At 38.3% G+C, this 27604-nt stretch overlaps 2 long non-coding RNA genes across 6 annotated transcripts in view; one reads left to right on the top strand and one right to left on the bottom strand.

Annotated features, from left to right (window-relative positions):
- Nucleotides 1-27604, top strand: part of LOC139358136 (uncharacterized) — a 270341-nt gene that overhangs the window by 227377 nt on the left and 15360 nt on the right. For 3 of the 5 annotated variants that reach the window (XR_011612576.1, XR_011612577.1, XR_011612578.1), the window contains exon 2: nucleotides 21286-21413. This is a non-coding gene — a long non-coding RNA (uncharacterized lncRNA). Of the gene's footprint in view, nucleotides 1-21285; nucleotides 23031-27604 lie in introns of those variants that run through there. The other 2 variants (XR_011612579.1, XR_011612580.1) reach the window with 2 other exon arrangements.
- The window catches only part of LOC139358137 (uncharacterized), a 54854-nt gene that overhangs the window by 23461 nt on the left and 3789 nt on the right, over nucleotides 1-27604 (bottom strand). The window lies entirely within an intron of this gene.

Genomic DNA, 27604 nt, shown 5'->3' on the forward strand with positions numbered 1-27604 from the left:
GAGCAAAGAAAGTGGTTTACTGAAATGGAAACTACTCCTGGTGAAGATGCTGTGAACATTGTTGAAATGAAACAGAGTATTTAGAATATCACATAAACTTAGTTGATAAAGCAGTGGCAGGGTTTGAGAAGATTAATTTCAATTTTGAAAGAAATTCTATCATAGGTAAAACACTATTAAACAGCATCACATGCTACAGAGAAATATTTTGTGAAAGGAGGAGTCACTCAGTGAGGCAACCTTCATTGTTGTCTTATGTTCAAAATTGCCATAGCCACCCCAACTTTCAATAACCACCACCCTGATAAGTCAGTAGCCAACAACATCAAGGCAAGACCCTCCACCAGCAAAAGATTGTGACTCACTGAAGGCTCAAATGATTGTTCATATTTTTAGTGATAAAATATTTTAAAAATAAGGCATGTGTAGTCCCAGCTCTTGAGGAGGCTAAGGCAGGTGGATCACTTGAGGTTAGGAGTTCTAGACCAGCCTGGCCAACATGGCAAAACTTCATCTCTACTAAAAAAACTTCATCTCTACTAAAAATACAAAAATTAGCTGAGCATGATGGTGCATGCCTGGAATCCCAGCAACTTGGGAGGCTGAGGCATAAGAATTGCTTGAACCTGGGAGGTGGAGGTTGCAGTGAGCTGAGATTGGGCCACTGCACTCTAGCCTGGGCGACAAAGAGAGATTCTGTGCATGCCTTCTTTTCTTGTTTTTTTTTTTTTTTTTTTGAGACTTTTTTTTAGGTATAACACTATTGCACATTTAATTGACTATAGTATAGTATAAACATAACTGTTATGTGCATGCAGAAAACAAAAATATTGTGTGACTCATGTTACTACAATATTGGTTTTATTGTGGCAATCTGGAGCCAAATCTACAATATCTTTGAGGTGTGCCTGTATCGAGTCTTTTATTCTTCAACATTCAACGGGACATACTGAGCCTAGGAATCGCTCTTTATGCTCTTTAGGCCCAGCTCCTGTTGGGTTGACTGGTGAAGTATAAACAGTTCTTCCTAGCCCTCCAACTCCTCAACATGTACCCAAAGTTAAGTCATGAGAAATAATATTCAGGAAGCATTTTCTGAAAGATACAGGATTCATCATTTTAGCCCTGGTCTAACCCAGCACAGTGGAGTTTGCGTAGTTGGGCCCCTCTAGAATTACTATGTTTCCTAAATTTAATTTTATGGCCACCAAGTATGGCAACAGGGTACAATTCCACTGTGCACCTTCACACAAAGATGTGAATAGTGTCGTTTGGAGCTGTTCAACAGGTAGTCCTCTCTACAGAATGGTTCTATGAACATCAGCCTAGAATTTAATAGAAAGGTTATGAGCCTGTCTCTTATTCCTTCACTCTGTATAAGGATTCACAAAAGAAAATGCCCTCAGGCTTCAATGCCTGGAGCAATGTCCTTTTCCAGATTAGTTGTTACACCTCCAGTGCACAATGTAACACTTGTGTGACATTTTTGTACAGTTTTTTTTTGGAAATTCAGAGAAAGTTTTATGTAGACTTTTAATAATTTCAAAATTACATAGCATACATTTGTTATATTATTCCCTTATCTCAATAAACCCATTTTCATCTTTAAAAAGTTAAAAAATTATTTAGCCTTCTAATATTCTTTTGGAATAAGTTAAAAATAAAATAATGCATAAAAGTAAGGTGTTCATTAATTTTTAACTTAAAGCAGTATGTATTTTTATCATATTACAAAAGCAACATATAATTATAGAGATATTAGATAACACAGATTATCTAAAGAGCATCAAAAGAGAAAATAGATGATCAAAGATCATCAAAAAGAAGAAAACAGAAAATACATACAATTCCAAACCCAGGTATTTACTATTTGGTAACCTGTTTTTTCAACACATCAATAGAGGAAGTGCATTTTCCACGTTCTTTTGATGTGTACATAGTATATCTGTTGATTAATTTTTGAGGAGTATATTGTATTCTATTGCATGTATATACCAAAGTATAATTAATGGCCTATGAATGTGGGGCTTTTAAAATGTTTCATAATATTCACTGTTATACACAGTATTATAATGAACATCTTCAAAGCAAATCTTTAAAAATATTCTCAATAGTTTCCTTTTAATAAGCTAGATTAATTTTAAAAGTATTAAAACAATTATAGATCTGATACCAATGAAGACCAACTGAATCAAGTCAGTCTCTCCCCCACCCCCTTTTTTTTTTTTTTTTTTTTTTTGAGACAGATTCTCACTCTATTATCCAGTTTGGAGTGCAATGACACAATCTCAGCTCACTGAAACCTCTGCCTCCCAGGTTCTAGCAATTCTCGTGCCTCAGCCTCCCAAATAACTGATAACTACAGATGCCTGTCAACACGCCTCCCTAATTTTTCTTTTTTTTTTTTTAAGTAGAGACAGGGTTTTGCCATGTTGGCCAGGCTGGTCTGGAACTCCTGACCTCATGTGATCTGCCCACCTGAGCCGCCCAAAGTGCTGGAATTACAGGTGTGAGGCACCACACCCAGCCAATGTCTCTGTCTTCTACATCCATCTCTCTGATTTTACTTTTGACCAGTATTTCTCAAACATCCTTTTACTTGAAGATAAAAAAGTGATGACTAAGTCACTTTTTGAATCACACAGCTTATATATTTACAAATATAAAAGCAGGAATGAATCTATATGGTATGGATATCGGTGAGTTACAGTTGTCTATGAAAGGTGGTATGCATCTATTCACATTTTTCAGAATAAATGATCTGTTGAGTTTGATGAGGTTTAAAAAGTATGAGTCATATCCAGGACTATGATTTAGTTCTCACACATAGTCTACTAGCCCTTATAACCTTTTAAAAAATGTATGATTAATAAAACGTTTTTCATTGACTTATTCCTGGAGTTTTGCTTCTGTTGAGACCACCTGGGGCTTGGAGCACCCAGAGTCTTTAGTGAGCTGATCTGAATGCTATGCCTTCAAATTACCTACCCAAAGCCGCCAGCCCTTCCTCAACTAAAGGATGAAAACTGAAGCCAGAAGTTCAAAATACACCTGTGATTTCGAAGAGGCTATTGGGATTCTTAAATAACAACAAAAAAGTAGTTTGGTGCTCTTCTCTGCACATGCTACAGTAAGTCCTTAGGGGAATGTTCTGAGAGTGATGACTGTCATGGGAAGCAATGGTTTTTGTAGGTGCTGGTTTGTGAGGTGATTACTTGGGCTTAACCTCTTTCTCATGGGTAAATGTGAAGCCTCTCAAGTTCACATTTGTTATTCAGGCAGAAATCAACTGAAATTTGTCTGTAAGAAGATACTGGGCTGGCCCCTGTTTTGCCTCTTACCGCCCTTCCTTACCTATCCTACAAGCAAGCTCCCCGCCCAGAAAGGGCAGCTTCCTCCACAGGATCTGTCTTGTATCTTGTCTCCATATGTTGCTGGGAAACCTCTTCTTGAAGTCAAGTGATAAAGTTGCACTTCTGTTTCCAGTGGCGCCCGTCCAGCCCAAAGTGAGACTGGCTGCTTTGTGAGAGTTTCTCAACTGGGTCGCCAAGCACAGTAGTGCAGCTGGAAAGCGTTTTCTCACTGTTGTGCCCCAAGACTGCGGTTAGTTTCAAATTCCTATGAATGTGACTAAAAAATGTTTGTGTTTTAGCCACAATCACTAACAAATTACACTCAGTTATTCAACGCACAGACCAAAAGAGAGCCTGACCCCATTATCAAAACTCAAACCCAGATGGTGAGGAGTCCCAGCCTAATGAGGGCCTCTCAGTCATTTCAAACAAATTTCTTGTCAATCATGCCACATTGCATATGGGGGTCTTCTTTCAAAGACATCCAAGTTTGAGGACTCAGAGGCTTTCCAGAGCAAAGCAATGCCTTCCTCCTAAAATTACTCAATTTTAAAGAGCTTTAAGAAAATCTTCTCTCCTTTTCCTCCCTCCCTTCCCTAGAAAAAAAATATTCTAGCCTGTCTACACTAGACAACTTTATCAGACTCAAATCTCAAAATGGAGCAGCCAGAAAGTCAGAACTACATTCTTGGCTCACTCGTCAGGGAAAGAAAAAAACAAAATGAACTCAGAAGAGAAAGACAATATCAAAAAGCTTTACTGAATGGTCTTCTGAATGTAAAATAAATTTACCAGAAACTGTAATTCCAGGATCCAATGCTCACTTTGCTTGCAGTAAAGAGTTAGAAAGAAAACCACACTGTTGTCTGGAACTTGACAAAGGTACAAAGAGAATCCCCTGTTTTTCCATCTTTCTAGGTGAGATGCAGAATTTTGCCCTCTGCCCAAAAGGGCTTGGCCTTATAGGCCTGTCTTGACCCTGTGTTTGCTCCTATTCCATTTGGTTCCTTCCCTACTGTCAGTGAATCAAAGCCTGACCTCTGCTTCTTGGCTTTTTCTCCTTTCTCAATACTCCACGCACACTTCTCTGACTATGAAAGTGTCGCCCCTGATGTTCTCTCTGGCATCTCTTGCAGGCTGCCACGCTTAGTGGTAAATTCCCTCCCCTGGAGAGGCAGTCACAGCTGTGTGTCCTATGAAAGGACTGAGCTGCTTGCTGCGTGCAAAGTAGAAGAAAACCAGTGTAAATCGCAGTCCTAATTGCCCATATGGGAGATTTGCAAAGAAGGGAGTGAGTACAATGAAAGAGCAGGGCAAGTTGTGAGCAGAAGGCTGAGACCGGAGTGCTGAGGGAAAAGCAGCCACCATATCAAGAAGTTCAGAAATTGTTTCTGTTACTGCTGCTGAGGATTCAAAGAGAGTTTTAGAGTAAAACAAAGTCCGCTGGTGTTAGGACTGAACTCCATTTTCTGTGTGAGTCTGAGCAAAGAGAAAGATAAACAGAACCTTTCACCGACAGGCATATTTTAGAGTTCAAGTGTGACATGACGTGTCCAAAATAGATTCCACATGATTGGAGCAGATCCAGAATCCCAGTCCCTGAATAGCAATCAGTGTTGGAAGCTAAGAGCCGGCATCCACTATCATCACATAAAACATGGAAGAAACGGCAAATCCTACACAGCTGTTAGTGAGTAAGGACAAGCCATACATGGAGCTGTATGCTATAGGCGCATTTTCTTAAATTACTCAGCTTATTTTAAATTGAAGGCCTATTTGAGTTTTTACATGTCTTTTAATGAATACCCAGAATTTTACAAAACTTTCTTTTCATGAATTTTCCTTTCAAAGAAGGAGAGTTATGCTCTTTGCAATATTCAATCCAGGCAGAACTAATGACCCAAGGGCTTCACGCTAGTTTATTTTCATGAAAAGCTCCCCTTAATTTGAAATCACATAGGGTTCCAAGCATCTCAGAAGACAGAGGCCAAAAGTCCAGGGCCCGATATGACTTTGTCATGAAGAAGACTGAGAGATGGTGGGAAGCTTCACTTTCAGGACCAGGTAGGCTGTTCTATGTGGCCTGTCACTATCTGACAATTTTCAAATAGGAGAAGAAGGGAGGAAAAATTGAAGAAGAAAGGAGGCAGGAAGAGAGGAAAGAGAAAATGAGGGACTAGAAGAGAGATGAGGTCTGTGGTACTCAGACATTTTCTCTTCTGTTTAAGGACAACTATTTTCCTTTAAAATAGTCACCAGACTGCCTTCAAGATCAGTCCCTCCCATGTGGCTAATGTTTAGAACATTTAAGAAATTTTTAAAACTTTTATAATTTAAGAGGGTCAGTTGTAGGTCATTCTCCAACACACATGCACACACAAAAAAATCTAAAGGGCTCTTGTTGCTAAATGCATCTTTGTGAGAGGTTGTCAATCAATGAACGATCCCTTGTGCCATGTTTTTGTGGAGCCGTACTATTATGAAAGTAAAAAAAGTAGCAAAAAATGAAGAATCAAGCACTTACAGAGAAATGGCTGGTACAGCCATGTGCTACAACTGTACTCAAACTGGCTAGGAAGTCAGCCTCTGACCTCAAACCAAAATGATAGGCACTAGACAACTGGAGTTTTCCCTCTGTGTTAACATTCCTTTCATTATTTTAGTGTCCCTATACGTATTTGAAATTCTGTGACTGCTACTTTAGCACATCATGGACTGTTTGTTTGTGTTTACAGATATTTCTCTTTGGTTACACAATTGCCCCTTAAACAACACAGGTTTGAACCATGCCAGTCCACTTATATTTTTTTGTTTGTTTGTTTGTTTTTGAGCAAATGCCAGATGGAAAAGATACAGTATTCGTGAAACCTGCCTATGTGGATGCAAGTTCCATAGGTCTGACTGTGGGACTTGAGCATGCACAGATTTCAATATACAAGGGCAGTCCTGGAAGGAATCCCTCATGTATACTGAGGGACCACTTTATTAACCTCAATTGTCCTTTAGTATCTTAAAAATAGATCAAAGCAGAGGTTGGCAGTTTAGAATGTCTACAGGTTATTACTAAAACACAATGAAAAATACGGGGGAAAACTGACAAGGCTCCTTCTCTCTTCATAGCATGGTATGACTGATGCAAATCTTAACACGAAGAGTCCTTCCAGAAAGATTTCTGATGACTTTGGAGCTTTACTTTTTTCATTATACTTTGCAGTGCCTGCAAGTACTGTAGGATATTTGTTTAAAGAGAGGCTTGTGATGGCCTGCTAGAGTTTAATTACTAAGGTTACAAACAAATAAAGCTTTAGTGTATTGCAAAGCATTGATTCGTGGTTTTCACAAATACCATGAAATTACATAATCATAAAGCTTAGAGCTCAAAGCAACCTTTAAGGATCACCTGATCTTGTCTCATAACTTCAGAGAAATCAGGTATTATTTATGTTTGGTAGATAAAGCACCTGAACTTCAAAAAGGCACACTGTCTTGCTCAATCTCATCCAGTTAGTTTAGGGGATTTGACCTCTTATCTTTTGCTTCTAGTACAATTATTTGTATGGAATGAAAATACAGTCAACCTTAAATCCACAGAGATAGAAAACAGATTAGCAGTGTGCAGGGGTGAGAAAACTGTTCCAGAACTAGATATTGGTGGTAGTTGCCTAACATTTGGAATGTACTAAATGCTGCTGAATTGTTCACTTCAGATGGTTAAAATGGTGAATTTTATTTTATGTGAATTTTACCTTAATTAAAAAACAAAATCAAGAATAAGGTATTGCTATTAACTGTTCATCTTTCCATATCCTCTACTTCCTGTCAAGTTCTTTGAGTTCAGGAACTGTGCCTTATGTCACTTTGGCCCTCTAACACCTGGCACACCTGGCACCATGTTTGAGAAATTCTACTGGACCTCTTCCCCCAAAATCCAGCCAGCCAAAATAATAATAATCCTCACACATAGCAAAACCCTTTTTATTGCTGAGTTTACAACATTACCATCATTTTATCTAGTTTGCCTTACTCCACTGTTGAGTCAGATAAGATTATCTGAGACCTGAGTAGAGCTAGCTCACCTCCAAGAGCATAAATAAAAGAATATATGGTTCGTTGATAGGACCAGCAGTGCCAAGGATAGTGGCCTGCACAAAGTAGATTCTTATTAAATATTTGTCTTAGGGGTGAGGGATGAATCCCCTGGGATCCCCAGGATCTGGAAAGGGATATTTTTTCACAAGAGTACAACCCAGTTTAGGTCCATGAAAACATCAGGTTTTTGAAGGTCCTATCCCTGTTAGGTCATTTAGACCACTGCTCATGAAGTAAGCCCACAGGCAGTTTACCAGTCCCACGGCTACTATCACTTACCAGAGAAATATGGTGGCCAAATCTCAGTCCTGTATATTAATACCCTCTCAGACAGTGGAGAAAGAAATGAATTTGTTGTTTCAATATATACCTATTCCTCACTATCAATGTTAATCTTCTCATGAAAACTTTCTCTAAATGGAAAGCTATGAATTAAAAAGAAAAAAGGTACTAATTACAATGGAAAAAGATATAAATGGAATAATACAGTATGTGTGCTTCTATGAGGGCTTATTTCTCTCAGCATAATATCCTCAAGATTCATGATGTTGTCAAATGTGGCAGAACTTTCTTCTTTTTAAAGGCTGAATGAGGCAGAGCACAGTGGCTCACTCCTGTAATCCCAGAACTTAGGGAGGCCAAGACAGGTGGATGTCTTGAGGCCAGAAGTTTGAGACCAGCCTGGGCAACATGATGAAATCCTGTCTCTACTAAAAATACAAAAATTAGCCAGACTTGTCGCCATGTGCCTGTAGTCAAAAATACTTGACAGGCTCACACAGGAGGATTGCTTGAACCCAGAGGCAGAGGTTGCAGTGAGCCAAGATTGCACCACTGTCCCACTGTACTCCAGCCAAGGCAACAGAGTAAGACCCTGTCTCAAAAACAAAAAAGGTTGCAAAATATTACACACACACCCCTCACATATTTTCTGTATCTATTCATCTATCAGTGGACATTTAAGTTGTTTTCATGTCTTGTCTGTTGTTAATAACACAATTAAAAAAAAAAGACATATGGTTTGATTTGTGTCCCCACCCAAATCTCATCTTGAATTGTAACTCTCACAATTCCCACATGTCATGTGAGGAATCCGGTGGGAGATAAAGGAATCATGGGACGGGTCTTTCCCATGGTGTTCTCATGAGAGTGAATAAGTCTCACATGATCTGATGGTTTTAAAAATGGGAGATTCCCTACAGAAGCTCTCTGCCTCCTGCCATCTGTGTAAGACTGTGACTTGGAAAGTCCAGCAGGATGGCCAAATAGAAACAGCTCTGGTCTGCAGCTCCCAGCGAGATCTACACAGAAGGTAGGAGATTTCTGCATTTCCAACTGAGGTACCTGGTTCATCTCACTGGGACTGGTTGGACAGTGGGTGTAGCCCATGGAGGGCGAGTTGAAGCAGGGCAGGGCGTTGCCTCACCAGGAAAGTGCAAGGGGTCGGGAAATTTCCCTTTCCTAGCCAAGGTAAGCCATGACAATCTGTACCAGGAGGAATGGTACACTCCTGCCCAGATACAGCACTTTTCCCATGGTCTTTACAACTGGCAGACAAGGAGATTCCATCTGGTGCCTGGCTCAGTGGGTCCCACATCCATGGAGCCCAGCAAGAAGATCCATTGGCTTGAAATCCTTGCTGCTAGCGCAGCAGTCTGAGATCAACCTGGGATACTGGAGCTTGGTTGGGGGAGGGGTGTCTGCCATTACTGAGACTTGACTAGGTGGTTTTATGCTCACAGTGTAAAAAAGCCACTGGATAGTTCAAACTGGGAGGTTTGAACAACCACAGCTCAGCAAGCCTGACTGCCACTCCAGATTCCACCTCTTTGGACAGGGTATCTCTGAACAAAAGGAAGCCCCAGTCAGGGACTTATAGATAAAACCCCCATCTCCCTGGGACAGAGCACCTGGGGGAAGGGACTGCTGTGGGCACAGCTTCAGCAGACTTACACATCCCTGCCTGACAGCTCTGAAGACAGCAATGGTTCTCCCAGCATGGCATTCGAGCACTGATAACAGACAGACTGCCTCCTCAAGTAGGTCCCTGACCCCCATGTAGCCTGACTGGGGGGAACTTCCCAGTAGGGGCTGACAGGCACCTCATACAGGAGAGCTCTGGCTGGCATCTGGAAGGTGCCCATCTGGGACAAAGCTTCCAGAGGAAGGATCAGGGAGCAATAGTTACTGTTCTGTAGCTTCTGCTGGTAATACCCAGACAAATGGGTCTGGAGTGGACCTCCAGTAAACTCCAACAGACTTGAAGCTGAGGGGCCTGACTGTTAGAAGGAAAACTAGCAAACAAAGGAATAGCATCAACATCAACAAAAAGGACATCCACACCAAAACCCCATCTGTAGTCACCAATATCAAAGACCAAAGGTATATAAAACCACAAAGATGGGGAAAAACCAGTACAGAAAGGCCGAAAATTCCAAAAACCAGAATTCCCATTCTCCTCCAAAGGATCACAACCCCTCACCAGCAAGGGAACAAAACTGGACAGAGAGGAAGTTTGATGAATTGACAGAAGTAGGCTCCAGAAGGTGGATAACAACAAACTCCTCCAAGCTAAGAACCTTGAAAAAGGGTTAGATGAATTGCTAACTAGAATAACCAGTGTAGAGAAGATGATAAATGACCTGATGGAGCTGAAACATGCAACACAAGAACTTCATGAAGCATACTCAAGTTTCAATAGTCAAATTGATCAAGCCAAACAAAGGATATCAGTGATTGAAGATCAACTTAATGAAAGAAAGCAAGAAGACAAGATTAGAGAAAAAAGAGTGAAAAGAAATGAACAAAGCCTCCAAGAAATACGGGACCATGTGAAAAGACCAAATCTACGTTTGATTGGTATACCTGAAAGTGACAGGGAGAATGGAACCAGGTAGGAAAACACTCTTCAGGATATTATCCAGGAGAACTTCCACAACCTAGCAAAGTAGACCAACATTCAAATTCAGGAAATGCAGAGAACACCACAAAGATATTCCTCAAAAAGAGCCACACCAAGACAAATAATTGTCAGATTCACCAAGGTTGAAATGAAGGAAAAAATGTCAAGGGCAGCCAGAGAGAAATGTCGGTTACCCACCAAGGGAAGTCGATCAGACTAACAGCGGATCTCTCAACAGAAACCCTACATGCCAGAAGAGAGTGTGGGCCAATATTCAACATTCTAAAAGGAAAGAATTTTCAACCCAAAATTTCATATCCAGCCAAACTAAGAAAGCTTCATAAGTAAAGGAGAAATAAAATCCTTTACAAACAAGCAAATGCTGAGAGATTTTTATCACCACTAGGCCTGCCTTGCAAGAGTTCCTGAAGGAAGCACTAAACTTGGAAAGGAACAACTGGTACCAGTCACTGCAGAAACATGCCAAATTGTAAAGGCCATTGACGCTATGAAAAAACTGCATCAACTAATGGCCAAAATAACCACCTAGCATCATAATGACAGGATCAAATTCACACATAACAATATTGACCTTATGTGTAAATGGGCTAAATGCCCCAATTAAAAGACACAGACTGGCAAACTGGATAGAGAGTCAAGACCCATCTGTGTGCTGTATTCAGGAGACCATCTCACATGCAAAGACACACATAGGCTCAAAATAAAGGGATGGAGGAAGATTCACCAAAAGCAAATGGAAAGCAGAAAAAAAAAAGCAAGGGTTGCAATCCTAGTCTCTGATAAAACAGACTTTAAACTAACAAAGGTCGACAGAGACAAAGAAGGGCATTACATAATGGTAAAGGGATCAATGCAACAAGAAGAGCTAACTATCCTAAATATATATGCACCAACAAAGGAGCACCCAGATTAATAAAGCAAGTCCTTAGAGACATACAAAGAGACTTAGACTCCCACACAATAATAGTGGGAGACTTTAACACCCTAATGTCAATATTAGATCAACAAGTCAGAAAATTAACAAGGATATCCAGGACTTGAACTCAGCTCTGGACCAAGTAGACTGAATAGACATCTACAGAACTCTCCACCCCAAATCAACAGAATAATCATTCTTCTCAGCACCACATCGCATTTATTCTGAAATTGACCATATAATTGGAAGTAAAACACTCCTCAGCAAATGTAGAAGAACAGAAATCATAATAAACAGTCTCTCAGACCACAGTGCAATCAAACTAGAACTCAGGATTAAGAAACTCACTCAAAACCACACAACTACATGAAAACCGAACAACCTGCTCCTGAATGACTATTGGGTAAATAACAAAATGAAGACAGAAGAAAAGAAGTTCTTTGAAACCAATGAACACAAAGACAAAATGTACCAGAATCTCTGGGACACATTTAAAGCAGTGTGCAGAGGGAAATTTATAGCCCTAAATGCCACAAGAAAAAGGAGGAAAGATCTAAAATCAACACGTGAACATAACAATTAAAAGAACTAGAGAAGGAAGATCAAACAAATTCAAAAGCTAGCCGAAGACAAGAAATAACTAAGATCAGAGCAGAACTGAAGGAGACAGAGACACACACACACAAAAAAAAAAACCTTCAAAAAATCAATGAATCCAGGAGCTGGTTTTTCGAAAAGATCAACAAAATAGATGCACTGCTAGCCAGACTAATGAAGAAAAGAGAGAAGAATCAAGTAGATGCAATAAAAAATGATAAAGGGGATATCCCCACCAAACCCACAGAAGTACAAACTACCATCAGAGAATACTATAAACACCTCTACGCAAATAAACTAGAAAACCTAGAAGAAATGGATAAATTCCTGGACACGTACAGCCTCCCAAGTCTAAACCAAGAAGTCAAATCTCTGAATAGACCAATAACAAGTTCTGAAGGTGAGGCAGTAATTAATACCCTACAAACCAAAGAAAGTCCAGGACCAGACAGATTCACAGCTGAATTCTATCAGAGGTATAAAGAGGGGCTGGTACCATTCCTTCTGAAACTATTCCAATCAATAGAAAAAGAGGGAATCCTCCCTAAGTCATTTTATGAGGCCAGCATCCTGATACCAAAACCTGGCAGAGACACAACAACAACAACAAAATTTTAGACCGATATTCCTGATGAACATCGATGTGAAAATCCTCAATAAAATACTGGCATACCAAATCCAGCAGCACATCAAAAAGCTTATCCACCATGAACAAGTCTGCTTCATCCCTGGGATGCAAGGCTGGTTCAACATATGCAAATCAACAAACATAATCCATCACATAAACAGAACCAATGACAAAAACCACATGATTATCTCAATAGATACAGGAAAGGCCTTTGATAAAATTCCACACCTCTTTATGCTAAAAACTCCCAATAAACTAGGTATTGATGGAATGTATCTCAAAATAATAAGAGCTATTTATAACAAACCCACAGCCAATATCATACTGAATGGGCAAAACCTGGAAGCATTCTCTTTGAAAACCAGCACAAAACAAGGATGCCCTCTCTCACCACTCCTATTCAACATAGTATTGGAAGTTCTGGCCAGGGCAATCAAGCAAGAGAAAGAAATAAAGGGTATTCAATTAAAAAAAGAGGAAGTCAAATTGTCTCTATCTGATGACATGATTGTATACTTAGAAAACCCCACCGTTTCAGCCCAAAATCTCCTTAAGCTGATCAACAACTTCAGCAAAGTCTCAGGATACAAAATCAATCAATGTGCAAAAATCACAAGCATTCCTAAACACCAATAACAGACTAACAGAGAGCCAAATCATGAGTGAACTCCCATTCACAATTGCTACAAAAAGAATAAAATACCTAAGAATCCAACTTAAAAGGGATGTGAAGGACCTCTTCAAGGGGAACTACAAACCACTGCTCAAGGAAGTAAAAGGGGACACAAACAAACGGAAAAACATTCCATGCTCACGGATAGGAAGAATCAATATCGTGAAAATGGCCATACTACCCAAAGTAATTTATAGATTCAATGCTATCCCCATCAAGCTATCAATGACTTTCTTCACAGAATTGGAAAAAACTACTTTAAACTTCATATGGAACCAAAAAAGAGCCCGCATAGTCAAGAGAATCCTAAGCAAAAAGAACAAAGCTGGAGGCATCAAGCTACCTGACTTCAATACTACAAGGCTACAGTAACCAAAACAGCATGGTACTGGTACCAAAACAGAGATACAGACCAATGGAACAGAACAGAGCCCTCAGAAATAACCCTACACATCTACAACCATCTGATCTTTGAGAAATCTGACAAAAGCAAGCACTGGGGAAAGGATTCCCTATTTAATAAATGGTGCTGGGAAAACTGGCCAGCCATATGCAGAAAGCTGAAACTGGATCCCTTCCTTACACCTTATACAAAAATCAACTCAAGATGGATTAAAGACTTAAATGTAAGACCTAAAACCATAAAAACCCTAGAAGAAAACCTAGGCAATACCATTCAGGACATAGGCATGGGCAAAGGTTTCATGACTAAAACACCAAAAGCAATGGCAGCAAGAGCCAAAATTGACAAATAGGATCTAATTAAACTAAAGAGCTTCTGCACAGCAAAAGAAACTATCAACAGAGTGAACAGGGAACCTACAGAATGGGAGAAAATTTTTGCAATCTATCCATCTGACAAAGGGCTAATATCCAGAATCTACAAAGAACTTAAACAAATTTACCAGAAAAAAAAAAGAAAAACCCACCAGAAAAGAAGCAAAGGATATGAACAGACATTTCTGAAAAGACATTTATGCAGCCAACAAACTTATGAAAAAATGCTTATCATCACTTGTCATTAGAGAAATGCAAATCAAAACCACAATGAGGTACCATCTCATGCCAGTTAGAATGGCGATCATTAAAAAGTCAGGAAACAACAGATGCTGAGAGGATGTGGAGAAATAGGAACTGTTTTACACTGTTGGTGGGAGTGTGAATTAGTTCAACCATTTTGGAAGACAGTGTGGTGATTCCTCAAGGATCTAGAACTAGAAATACCATTTGACCCAACCATCCCATTACTGGGTATATACCTAAAGGACTACAAATCATTCTACTATAAAAACCAATGCACATGTATGTTTATTGTGGCACTGTTCACAATAGCAAAGTCCTGGAACCAACCCAAATGCCCATCAGTGATAGACTGGATAAAGAAATGTGGTACATATACACTATGGAATACTGTGCAGCCATAAAAAAGTATGAGTTCACATCCTTTGCAGGGACATGGATGAAATTGGAAACCATCATTCTTAGCATAGTAACACAAGAAGAGAAAACCAAACACCTCATGTTCTCACTCATAAGTGGGAGTTGAACAATGAGAATATATGGACATAAGGAGGGTAACATCACACACCGGGGCCTGTTGGGGGGGTGTGGGGGACTGAAGGAGGGATAGCATTAGGAGAAATACCTAATGTAAATGGCGAGTTGATGGGCATAGCAAACCAAGGTGGCACATGTATACCTATGCAACAAACCTGCACGTTGTGCACATGTACCCCAGAACTTAAAGTATAATAAAAAATAAATAAAATTATCCTTTGCAAAGAAAAAAAAATTCCATAAAATTAAGTTCCCAGTCTACTCCTGACACTTACTAATAAAAATCTTTTTAATGAATAAAATTTTTTAAAAAACTGTGACTCGCTCCACTATGCCTTCTGCCATGATTGTGAAGCCTCCCCAGCCATGTGGAAGTGTAAGTCCATTAAACCTCTTTTTCTTCCCAGTCTCTGGTATGTCTTTATCTGCATTGTGAAAATGGGCTAATACAGATATGATACATTTCATCCCAACCCAAAACATACAATTTCATAGATAGAATATATTCTTAAAGAATGAAAACAAGTTTATATAATAAAAATTTAGAATTCGTTGTATATAAGACATAATAAAGTTTGTTTTACCCATTATATTTTTCTACCATTTTCTTCAATTTTTTAAACCTTGAGATCATAATAATTATGCTTAAATTACTTAAAACTAAATGTTATAGCACAATTCATCTTACAGCAAAATACAATGTAAATATGAAAGTCCTTGAAAGCATGTGAAAATAGCACACACAAAAAACAGAGCCTTAGAAGATGCTACCTCTTTATTCCTTTCACTCTACCTAGGTATCAGTAGTGTACCAGCAAATGTTTAATAACTGGTTCTCCAGAAAAAAAATATGCATAAGTTTATTACAACTGTTACTGCTATAAAGACTGAATCGCACACAATTTATATATAATAAGAAAATGTACAATGTTCTTTTATTGTAACTTTCACAAGGCTAATTGACTCTCAAATAATGCAGTAGTTGGAATTTGCCTAACTCTTGTATCTGTAGCCAATCTGTGGATGTAATTGACAAAGGAAGGTAGGACAAACATGAATGTTTGTTAATATTTTATTTATATTTATGTTAATGAGTAAAGACAAAAGTGAAAGAATGAAGACACATGTAAAAACTTTCCATGATTGTCAATTACAAATTCTTTTGCTGAACTGAACAATAGATTTTGAACAGGAGAAAAAAACTCAATTTTTCTGTGTTGTCTACAATGTAATAGTGATTATGTACAGCATATTTCACCTTATAGATACAATATATGTAAATCTATTAAGAGGATAGATAATAAAATGTAGTAAAATAATCGGGAAATGATAACTTTGAGGTGTTTTCAGTGTAATTGTTTAAGCTGTAAGTTTATACAATTCAGTTTGTAAATAGCAAAAGTTAAACTCTCAATTCAAGAGATTAAGAAATATCCCAAAAATTCCTAAGAAAATACAAAGAAACGATAAGAAAAGTAGAAGCAAATTAGAAAATGGAACAATAGAATAGATAACTCTAAGATCAGATTTTTAAAAGTAACATGATACATTACCTCAAAATAGTAAATCTAGTCAAGAAAAAAAGGAAGAAAAGGTATATTTATAAAATTAGGGAGAAGATAGAGTAAATAGGAGCAGATTCAGAGGTGTTTAAAAATATTGAAAATCATGATGAAATGATCATTTATGGAAAAGTAATACTTATTCAAACTAAATCCAAATGGATACAGTGTGAACTGAAATACTACCTAGAAGAAACTTCAAATATTACAAAGAAGGTCTAAAATGTTTCTAAACCAGATGTGCCTTCCAATGAGACTTTCACATTTTCCAGAAACAGGTAATTTCCGTACTGTATAAAATCTACTTCTGCTCATAGAAACAGATGGGAAGTTTTAAAATTAATTTTGAAAGGCCAGTGTAATCTTGAAAATAAAACCTTACAAGAAAGAACACAGAAGTAGCAAGAACATTGTGAATGTTATTGTTGATAATAAAAAATCCTAAAGCAAATTGAGTGCAGTAATAAAATAATTCGTTATGATCATAGACAATGCCAAGAATGAAAAGATAGTTTCTTAATGTGAAATATATTAATAGAAACATTGTATAAATAGATCAAAAAAGGAAAAACAACCACTCATCTCAAAAGATAAGCAGTAGGCAACAGATAAAATTCAATATCAATTTTGGATTAATAGCAGTAACAACAATACAAAATTTCCAGCAAATTAAAAAATCTGTCTGTACTTCTTTGAGTTAGACTACCCATCAAACAAAGGCAGATCCCACTATTGCTTAATATAATGTTATTGTGGTCTCAAAGTTTGATTCCCTGGACCAGCAGCAACAGCATCACCTAAGAAACTGTTAGAAATGCAAGTTCTGCGACCCCACTCCAGTCCTACTAAATCAGAAACTCTGGGGGTGAGGAGAAGGGGTGGCTCAATCTATTTTTAAAAGCCTTTCAGACAGCGAGGTGCTAGAACTGGCACATACTGGCTTCTGAAAGAAGCAAATTGTGAAAAATTTAGGAATTTTGTAAGCCAGTTATTAAATACAGACATGATTTAAAAATAAAATATACATAAATTTACAAAGTGTAAAGATAATAAATACTTAACGTGTTGCTACCTAATTATTTTTTCTACATGTTACTATTATCTAAGCTTTTGCAGCTATTTAGCACTATTGTATCAGTATGGTAGAAATACTACACAATTATGTACTCTGCACCATCTTCCCAATTCGGCCTTCAGTGACTTCACATCGGTGGCTTGAAATTGCTCATGATATGAATATTTACAGCACTGAAATTGGCAAACAGTAAAAATCAGGGTTTGAGGTTTTGTTTTGTAAATTGTCTAGATTGGGGCTGGCAGAACGTTTCTGTAAAGGGACAAGTAATAAATACTAATATCTTGGATTTTGCAGGACACATAACCTCTCAGCCAGAGCTGCCATGGTTGTGTGAAAGCCACTATATACAATCTATAAATAAATGAGTGTGATTATGCCCCTGTAAAACCTTATTTACAGAAACAAACATTTAATCAAATTTTGCCTGTTGGCCATGGTTTGCTGACTTTTGACCTAGACTTTTAGAAGTGATGAGGAAAATGTTAATAATGCAAATTAAGTTTAAAAGTATGGTGTGAAAGTAGTCATTGCATTGAGAAAAGTGCAAAAAAATTGAGGATTATTTTTCCAGAATTAGAAAATGCATTTGATTCTGCAATTATTGCCAATTAAGTGAAGTTTCAATGTACTTCCTCATTGTTTCATGTTTGTCTTTCACTATAATGTATGTAAAGAAAAATGTCAAGTAACAGTCACCTTAGAATGTTCATTTATCAGTTGCAACCATAGGTTGACTAAAAGTACACAATTTTTGCCAAAATTAACAAAAGTTTTCTGCATGAGTCAATTGGCTCTGTGGAATTTGCAAAGACAAATTTTGAGAATCACTGTTATAGACAATAATAAAAGAAAATGAAATGAGAGATGGTTATTGGTTGGAAGAGTCAAAAAATCATTATTTGAGGATGCCTATATTTCCTGCATAGAAAATCCAAGAGTCAACTGAAAACTACAAGAACTAATAAGAAATTTTACCAAGATGGTCAGATTCAAAACAAAGAATGAAAAAGGCAATAGGTTCCCTGTCAGTCATGAAAAACCAGTTAGAAAATGCAATGGAAAAAATAATACTTACAAAACCCAAAACAAGTCTATATTTTATACTACTTACAAATAAGCTTCAAGAAGTAATATTCACATTTAAAAGTTTACCAACACTCATGAAAAATATTTATGTAAATGGAGAAGAAATCAATATTTCTGAAAAAAATCCAAAGTTTATTGATTTTTCAATCAATATATCAACAGAATTTTTGGGAAACTTGACAGTATGATTTTAAAATTTCCTAAAAGAATAGAAGAGCAAATATTTAAGAGAGTAATTAATGGGAATAAAGGGGAAGGGTATAAGACTTACTTTAATAGATTTAAAAATGCACTGAAAACTTACAATTTAAATAGCACAAAAATTGTCAAAGAATGGCTGAATGTGAAATCAAATACAAATAATAACTGAAAGTTACCACTCTGCTTGATTAGCAAAGTTCTAAATCTTTATAGTGAAAACATATACTTGAAGGAAAAGTATACAGAATTCTAGAAAGCAAAAGGGAGTTTTCCACCACACATCTCATCTCCCCACCCCACCTACCTTTCATTAACACACCCCTTTCCCAAGGTAGTCACCCCACCTACCTGCCGTTAACATACCCCTTCCCCAAGGTAGTCACTTGCAAATGCTCAAAATCATGTTTTCCACCCATTCCACACATATGTGCATGCATCATATTTATACATCTGTAAGTTCTTCTTCATATAAATGGCATCATAGCATATACATTATTCTGTCACTTGCTCTTTTTAATTACTGATGGTTGGCATTTTTTATACTGATACATTTATGTCATTTTTTCTAATGTTTTTATAATTTTAAACCATATGTTCATACCATAATTTATTTTTTATCCTACTTCAATGAATATTTAGGCAGTTTCCAGAGTGTTGCTACTGCTATCAATGCTGTAACCAATGTGCTTATACATATACACATATACATATATATTTTTAAGAACAATCATATAGCACAGTTCAGAGCAAATATTTAGATGTGACATTACTGGGTCAAATGATGTGTGCATTTCAAATTTTCATAGATATTGCCAAATAGAATCAAACAAGTTTTACAACAATTTTTATTTTTACCATCAGTGTATAATGATTCATTTTTATCCTAAGAAATCATCAATAATTTTGTCATTGCTAATATGATTGGTGAAAATACGTCTGTAATTTTAATTTCCATTGCTTTAAAGTTAGGTTGAATGTCTTATATATTTATAAACTACTTTTTTCTGTGTGTTACTTATTCATGTTTCTAATTTTCTCTGGAATTGTTTTATTTATAATTTTCTTCCTATATCAAGGAAATTATCCTTTCATGCTAATGTGTTTTGCAATTAAGCTTTTGTGCCTTTATTATGGTAAGTATTCTTGTATTAGAAGTTTTCGTTTCAGATAATAAAATATAATTGCTCAATGAGGCTTCCCCATTCAAAGATTATGTTTTGCAAATTACCTGTAATTTCTTCTGTTATGTTTATAGTTTCATTCTTGTAAATAACTCTAATTTATTGTTAATTTATGTTATATAAAATGTTACTTATAGATTCAACTTCTGGCACATTTGTTCAAATTCTTGTGAGTTGTTAAAAGAGATTTAATCACGATCAAAAATATATATAGATTCCTGTGTCAAGGTGCTTATAGTCTAGTGAGGGAGACTTCCAATAATTACACATTCCCATCAGAATTGAGATCCACGCTAGAAACAAAGGGTATATAATGCCTTTAGTAAATAAAAACATACAGTTGGTATCAAGGAAGCCTCCCCAAAGCATGTGAGCAGAAATCAGAAAGAACGTGCTCTAGTTAAGAGATTTGGTTGCATGGGGAAGGGAGCCTTCCAGACATAGCATGAATGAAACTGTGTAGGAAGAGTATAGCATGTTTAGATAACTGCAAGGAGAACAGAGAAACCAGGTGAAAGATCTAGGGAAACAGTGGCAAGAGATGTGCCTGCAAATGTCAGCAAGGGCCAGATCAGGAAGGTTGAAGTTTATGGTAAGAATTCTAATTTTTATCTTAACAGCAAGAAATGGCCTGTTAAGAATTTTAAGCTGGATGATGATATAATCACTTTTGTATTTTGCAAAGATTATTGTTACCACAATGAAGAAAAATGGATATGAGAAGGCCATTTTACCATAGCCCTCCTGAATAAGGAAACAGATAAAAGCTCTCTCCTTTATAGAATGCCCATTAAATGCCAAGCACTTTACATGAATTATTTTATAGATTTGTAATAGTCATATGTCAGATACCACATTGTTTCCTTTAGGCTAAACTGCTGCAGCAAGAAAACACTAAAATGAGGAGCTTCAAGAACAATGTTTATTTTCCTCTCACAAAAGAGCCCAGTGAGTGTTTCCGCTCATGAGGCTGTGCTGTGCCATGCAGCCTTCAGGGATAAGAACCCTTCCTTCTTGCCTCTTGAGATCCCAAATTGCATTGTCCTGTACATGTGCTGAAGGCTACACCACCGAGTTCGGATTCCAGCCACCAGGATGGAGAATGTGGACACAGGAGTCCCACTGTTTTAAATGCACTAGACCAGAACTGTTAAACACCCTCTCTGCATATTCTACTGATAAGATTCTAACCACATAGAAGCTCATTACTGCAAAGGAAGCTGGGAAATATAGTCTAGCTTTGAGCCCAGGAAGGAGGTACAGAAGTTTATAAATAGTTATCAGCCTCTACCCTAGTTAAGGACTGTCTGTATAAGCATGAGGAGAGTGAAGCTCAGAGAAGTTAAATATAATAACTTTCCCAAAGTCACACAGGAGAAAGTGGCTGGATCAAAATTCAATCACTCACCTATCTGACTCCAGATTTTTTATCTTTTGCTAGACAGCTGAATTTCCCACCTCTTCAACCTGCCTGCCTTCATATCCTCCTCTCAGCTCTTAAGAATTCATAATCCAAAGTGAGGAACAGAATTGGCACCCCTTCCCTTGGAGTCTCTACAGTATGGGTTGGTAAGCTACAGCTATCAGGCCAATTCAGCCTGCTGCTTATATTTGTAAATAAAGTTTTATTGGAACACAGGCTAGCACATTCTTTTACATATCGTCTATGGCACCTTTTATGCCAAGATGGCAGTGTGAAGTAGTTTCAACAGGACTGCAAAGCTGAAAGCATTTATTGCTTGGCCCTTTACACAAAGTTTGATGACCCCTGCTGTAGACTATTTTTTGTTCATCAAAATGTGCTTTTTCCCTCAGGGAGTATTTGTTGAATACACTGTAAACTTTTATAAGATAAATAGGAAATTATGAGGTCTCCACTTGCTCAACAAAGAGGCTGAATTGCAACTTACCAAATAAAGAAGGAATTCCAGGATGAAGCCATTTAAGAGAAGAAATAAATGTTAAAATAAGCATTTCAAACAGGACCAAAGAGAGGCAATATCAGTGCCATGCTGAAAGGCAACAGAGTAACTGTAAGAATAACAGAAACACATTCTGGAGCTGTTCCCTTTATACAGTGTTGATAAAATTTGTTAATACCATATGTTAGTCTTATGGAGAGAGGCATGGTCTGACTATGAATTTTGGAATTTTACCAGCAAACTTGTAAGCTCTGAAGTCGCAGATTTGCTGAACTGCTCATCTCCGTACAGTCTGCGGCTGAAGGTTAAAGAAGGAGAACAAGAGGGAAGAAGTAAAGCTGTTCTGCGTGCAACTTGAGTTGAGTGAAGCTGGACAGGACACATTCTTGTCAATCTCAACAGTTCTACATGTCAACATTTAAATGGAGGAAAATGCTGCCTCCTTTGTAGATTTTTTTTAATTAAATTGGATTTTAACAAAGAGTGATCTGATTGGCTGTCAAGCTATCATCTAGCTGTGAGATTAACAGGACCATAGCCACTAATTGGGACTTGTTATGTACATCATCATTCATCAAATCAGTATGCCCATGAAAGGGAAGAAAATAAGCAGAAAAATCTCTGTGGACCTAATTTTGCTCCCACTTTTTGTATGTGATACCTAATCGGTTCATTATATTTCAGTCTTTGTGCTATGGCTTCTATATGGTTTGTCTTTAGTTCTTCAGGTCAAACGAAAGCCTGGGGAACCAGGACTTCTTCATTTCCTTAGTTCTGATGCCAAAACCTGACCTCAATTTAATGTGGGATACAGGGAAGCAAGGGAAATGGTATTTTCATGGATCAGAAGACTTGTGTAACTGAACCCCCATCTCCCATGACCCATGAATTCTGATTCTTAAGATATTTATTTCCCCAGAATCAGAGGGCAGAACGAGACATTTCCAGATTTATCGAGAGATGAGTTATTTCCCACTTTGTGTCAAAAAGAATCCACTGCAGTTGCTGAACCCCAAGTGCCCATACTTCCAGCAAAGCATTTTTCTCAGCATATGGTACCAGGCCCCGAGTTGGAAGCTTGTAGTGTTTTCTCAAGGCTACGAGAAGTGATAAAAAGAATCCCAGTGTCCTTCATCCTCAAATGCTTGTCATACATGCACTGCTTTAGGGGGAGCATATGCAGTTCTAAACACAACTCCTTTTCATCCTCTTACTTATTAGAGATCAATTTTTGTCCTTCGTTTTCTTCCCCAGCCCCCAGCCCCCAGCCCCCTGCTTCATTGGAATGCTTCAGGGCTTGAGTTATTGTAGCATAATTCATGCCCAGATGCTGTAGGGGTACTTGGCCTTCAGGTTTGTGCCTAGCTACACCAAAGACATGAGTTATTACACAATAATTCACATCATGTCATGTCTTATTGCTTAATTAACTTTCCTATCAGAGTAACACATTTTTGCATCAGCAAATGTGGTGCCCTCATATGACTTAAAAGCGTTCCTTTATTTTATGCTAGTGGGTCAGGAATACTGTGGGACAATTTATTAAAGGTGAATTGAATCTCAGGGCTAGAATAAAACCCATTATCTTTTATGTAAATAAAATGTCAAAACTGCCCTCTGGATTAGGGGAAATGAAAAGTCAGGACTGTTAGTCTTTTGTACCATATTGAGAAGAGGAGTTACTTCCTGGGATTTGTACAGATAAAGAAAAAGTAGAATAGTTTTGGTGGGTTTTTTTTTTCCATGTCCAATAACATAACTGTTCCAATTTTGAAACATCTGCTATCCTGTTGTGTGTGTATGTTTTTTTTTTTTAACTGGTTTTAGGTCTGCAGGTGCAATTGCAAGGGATAAAACATCTGTGGTTTGCCTTAGAATATGAAGAGAAATATATGCAAAACTGGCAGATGAAATCAGCTGCCACTAAGTAACAACCGTCGCATATTCTATAGTCTCACAAACTCACAAATCAGGAATCCGTACTTTAGGATTTTTCCCAGCTGCATGTTCCAAGCTTATGTTCTGTCCACAGATCGGGAGAAAACTGTACATTAACTTTTAACTTCTCAGACTCAATTCACTCTCTGCTTATCAAATAAACTGTTAGCTCCCCTGTGACAAAGAGAAGCACAAGTTACATCCTCAATTATGCAGGAAATTGTTTCATCTTCTTTTATGTGATGGTCAGTCAAGTGTGGCCACAAGAGGAGACAGGGGAGGCTCAGGAAAGAAGAAACTTTATTATATTCACAGACCCTAGAGAGAGGAGGCACAGCACACCGTGTAGTGCTGCGTGGGAAAGACACCAAGGTGAGCAGCAGGCAGAAGACAGGAGTGAGGGGAAAGTTTAGACAAGAGCCTTTACTGGGATTTTCAAGGGAAAGACAAGGCAATGCAGCAGAAAGAGTTTCGGATTGGCTAGTTTGAATAGTTTTGGTGGGCTCTAAGCTATAGCGGTGGTCCTAGTTGTCTGGTACCTGGTCCTGGGATGATTAAGGCAGAAAAATATTCCCTCCTGGAGTGTACAAGCCAGACAGAGGAGTGATGGCTCTATATTCTTTTGCATATTGAAATCATGCTCAACAGAGCCCTTGCTGTCTTTAAAAATTGGCTAGCTCCCTACCTCCACTACAGGGCAGGCTATTCTCAGCAAGAAAGTATTTTTAAGATGTCAAAACATCGTAATATAAAAAAATACACAAACACACATATATAATATTTCAATGTAGATGCAATAACAATTGTGGTTGATAAGACAGGTTTGTCTCACTGGTGACCAGCAGAAAAAAACAGGGCTGAGGGGAGCTAGCGGGTCAGCCATAATGAGGTCATGCCAGTCCCGAAGGTCCTTACTTTATAAACTTGAGGAGTACTGGGAATGAAGAGAAAAGTTCCCATTAGTCACTAAAATGGCCTTCAACTTTGAGGGGAGAAAAATCTCACTACAAGAGATCATCCTTAGCCAGATACATTCAGTGGAAGGAACACAGAAATTGTAATTAGAATTTGGAACAGACTTTGATCTGAACCCTAAAACAACCACTGGCTGACTACATGATTTTAGGCAAATTATTTAATCGGTCTAAACCTCAGTTTCTTTAACCATGATATAGGGCAAATAATTACTATCTTGAGGGGTTAAGATGACAATTAAATGACATATGTTCAAAATATTGTAATTATCATAATTACCTTAATCACCAATAAAAGCATAAACAACTATTCTTTATATTCTTTAGTAATGAGTTCATGCAGAAAGGGAAAATGGTATGAAATTTTCCCTTTGAAATTTTCCCTATGAAATTTGATATTTATGAGCAAATGGCATGGTTCTATGAACAAACACTGACAATGTGAATTGGGCAGTTTTTGCTTGTTGGAGAAGAAGAGAGTCCACCTCATCACACTTCCCAAAGATCTAATGCATTGATAAGTTAGGAGTATCAGAGGGGCGGCAATTAGGGAGACTGAATTTCTTTTTTTTTTTTTTTTTTTTTTTTTTGAGACAGAATCTTGCTTTGTCACCCAGGCTGGAGTGCAGTGGCACAATCTCAGCTTACTGAAAGCTCCATCTCCCGGGTTTACATCATTCTCCTGTCTCAACCTCCCAAGTAGCTGGGACTACAGGCACCAGCCACCACACCAGGCTAATTTTTTGTATTTTTAGTAGAGACGGGGTTTCACCATGTTAGCCAGGATGGTCTCGATCTCCTGACCTCGTGATCCGCCCGCCTCAGCCTCTTAAAGTGCTAGGATTACAGCCGTGAGCCACTGCGCCCAGCCAAAATTGAATTTCTATGTTGGGCTCAAGTAAAAATGTAGGCTTCACCCTGAAGGCAGTGAAAGAGTGTGGTTATACTGAGGGTTATGATCTCAGTCCTTGGAAAAGCAGGTATTATGTAGAAGAAGAAAACAAAACAAAAAATTGTATCAGGAGACCAGGTATGTGTTGGGGCAGATCCTGGACAGATTGAGAATTTGGCAAAGTGTCTTCTCATGTCTCAGTTCACAATGAAGCTGCTTTCCTCTGAAATAATTATTTCGGGGAGCCATAAATGTGATTAACCACCTATCAGTCATTTATACTTTAGTATGAATTCTTACATTCAAGTGCATTCAACTGGTGCCCTCCAGATACCACAGTGAGAGAAGAATTCTGATGGGAGGTATTGAATAAGAGGGTTAATTCTGCAATACAAATATTAATTTTTAAGCTGTTTCTCATACAAACTCCCATCCAAGAAGGGAATCACATAGTGGGAGATTATAATTTCCAGCTGCCAGAGACAGATGCATTCAGTTTATGGATTTATCCATAGCAAATATGGATATTGAAGTCAAGCTGAGAAGGCAGCTGTTGCTGAGGAGATGGCCACGTAGGAGTGAAATCAAAGATGTGTCCAGTCCCATTGCTGGATCACAGAGGGAGCATGTCAACTGGGGTGCAAGATAGAATGAAGGAAAGGGTGCTAAGAAGGGCTCTAAATTTGGGAGATGAGTGCCAAAGATAAATGGATGCCCTGCAGATGGTTTTTAATTACTAAGCCAGGGTCTTTCTGCAGCCACAGGTCTTTCTGTAGTCACAACAGTACTATTGGTGATAATTAGCCCTCTGGGACATTGCAAGTGGGCGATTGTTCCGGATAGAGCCACTTAGTGGAGGTCTGTCTAACAGAGAAACTATTGAAGGACACTGGTCATGTAGGGAAGAATAAGACATCAAAAAACCTAGGATGGGGTCTTCAAAGTGGTAGTAACCTACAACTAATTGAGTCTTTTAAAAAATAATCTCACTAAACATGAACTCTTGCATTAAAGGCAAGTGACCTTGGAGCTTGGGACTGCAACTGGTAATTACCAAAGCTGGGTTTTGCTGACTCTTTTATTGGCTACATCTCATTTATCGGCTCCAAATATCAAATGGGTCCCAGCAATATAAAGGTCCCTGATTCCCTTGGTCTCCTTTGGCCTGGCATAAGTAAGCTGGAGCAAGAGGACAAAATTGAGTGTGATGTGAGATGACCTAAACAGGGCTCTCCAACTGAGGGATCTTGCTTCTCAATGAGAGTGAAAGCATTAGCTTCACAGGCAAGGAGAAGCTGTGTGCAAGGGAATCAGACACATTCAGCCAACCCCTGCTAATTCCTAGCTTTTCCTGCGAGTCAGAAATCTTTAAAAATGTATCAAGGGCAGTTGTCTACATGTACAAATAAATGTGTATGAGGAAAGGTGTCCTTACACATGTATGATCACACACTGGTCCTCAAAGAAACTCAACAAACTTTGCTAATGCCATCTAACCAGAGATGGGAGAGCCAGCCACTTCCTATCATTACACAAGGGCACTGGAGCAGTGCTTACCCTCTGGAGATGACCTGGCGGTGCCCTCCAGACCACAGCAGCTGCTGCCTCTGAAGCTAAGCGCTACCATCTCGTTTTCTTTGCATCATCAGCACACAGCTGCCTTCAGTCATCCCACTGGGGAGGGAGGGGAGCATCTTCTTAAAGAAGGGACATCAGCTGTGCCCACTCTCCTCTGACTCCACCCACATTCCACAGCTACTCTCAATAGTGCTCACTCAACCACCTCTAACCAGCTCTTGGCAGCAAGTCCTGGCCAAGTTTCTAACCACAGCTGTTCCACCTAGAGTATAGCTGGTCGGTCAGAGAATGGCCTAAAACAGCTGCATAATTCAGGATAGGCTGGAGGAAAAGAAAAGTTTGTAGGACCCCAAGGTTTGGTGAAGATGTGTGCATTTGATAGGAGCGTGCTTCTGTTTGTAGTTACAGATGAGTTGGAGGGGTGTGAAATCATGTGAGGACAGCTGTGTGCATATC

The sequence above is a fragment of the Macaca nemestrina genome, chromosome 14 (genome assembly GCF_043159975.1).
Source record: "Macaca nemestrina isolate mMacNem1 chromosome 14, mMacNem.hap1, whole genome shotgun sequence".
NCBI lineage: Eukaryota > Metazoa > Chordata > Mammalia > Primates > Cercopithecidae > Macaca > Macaca nemestrina.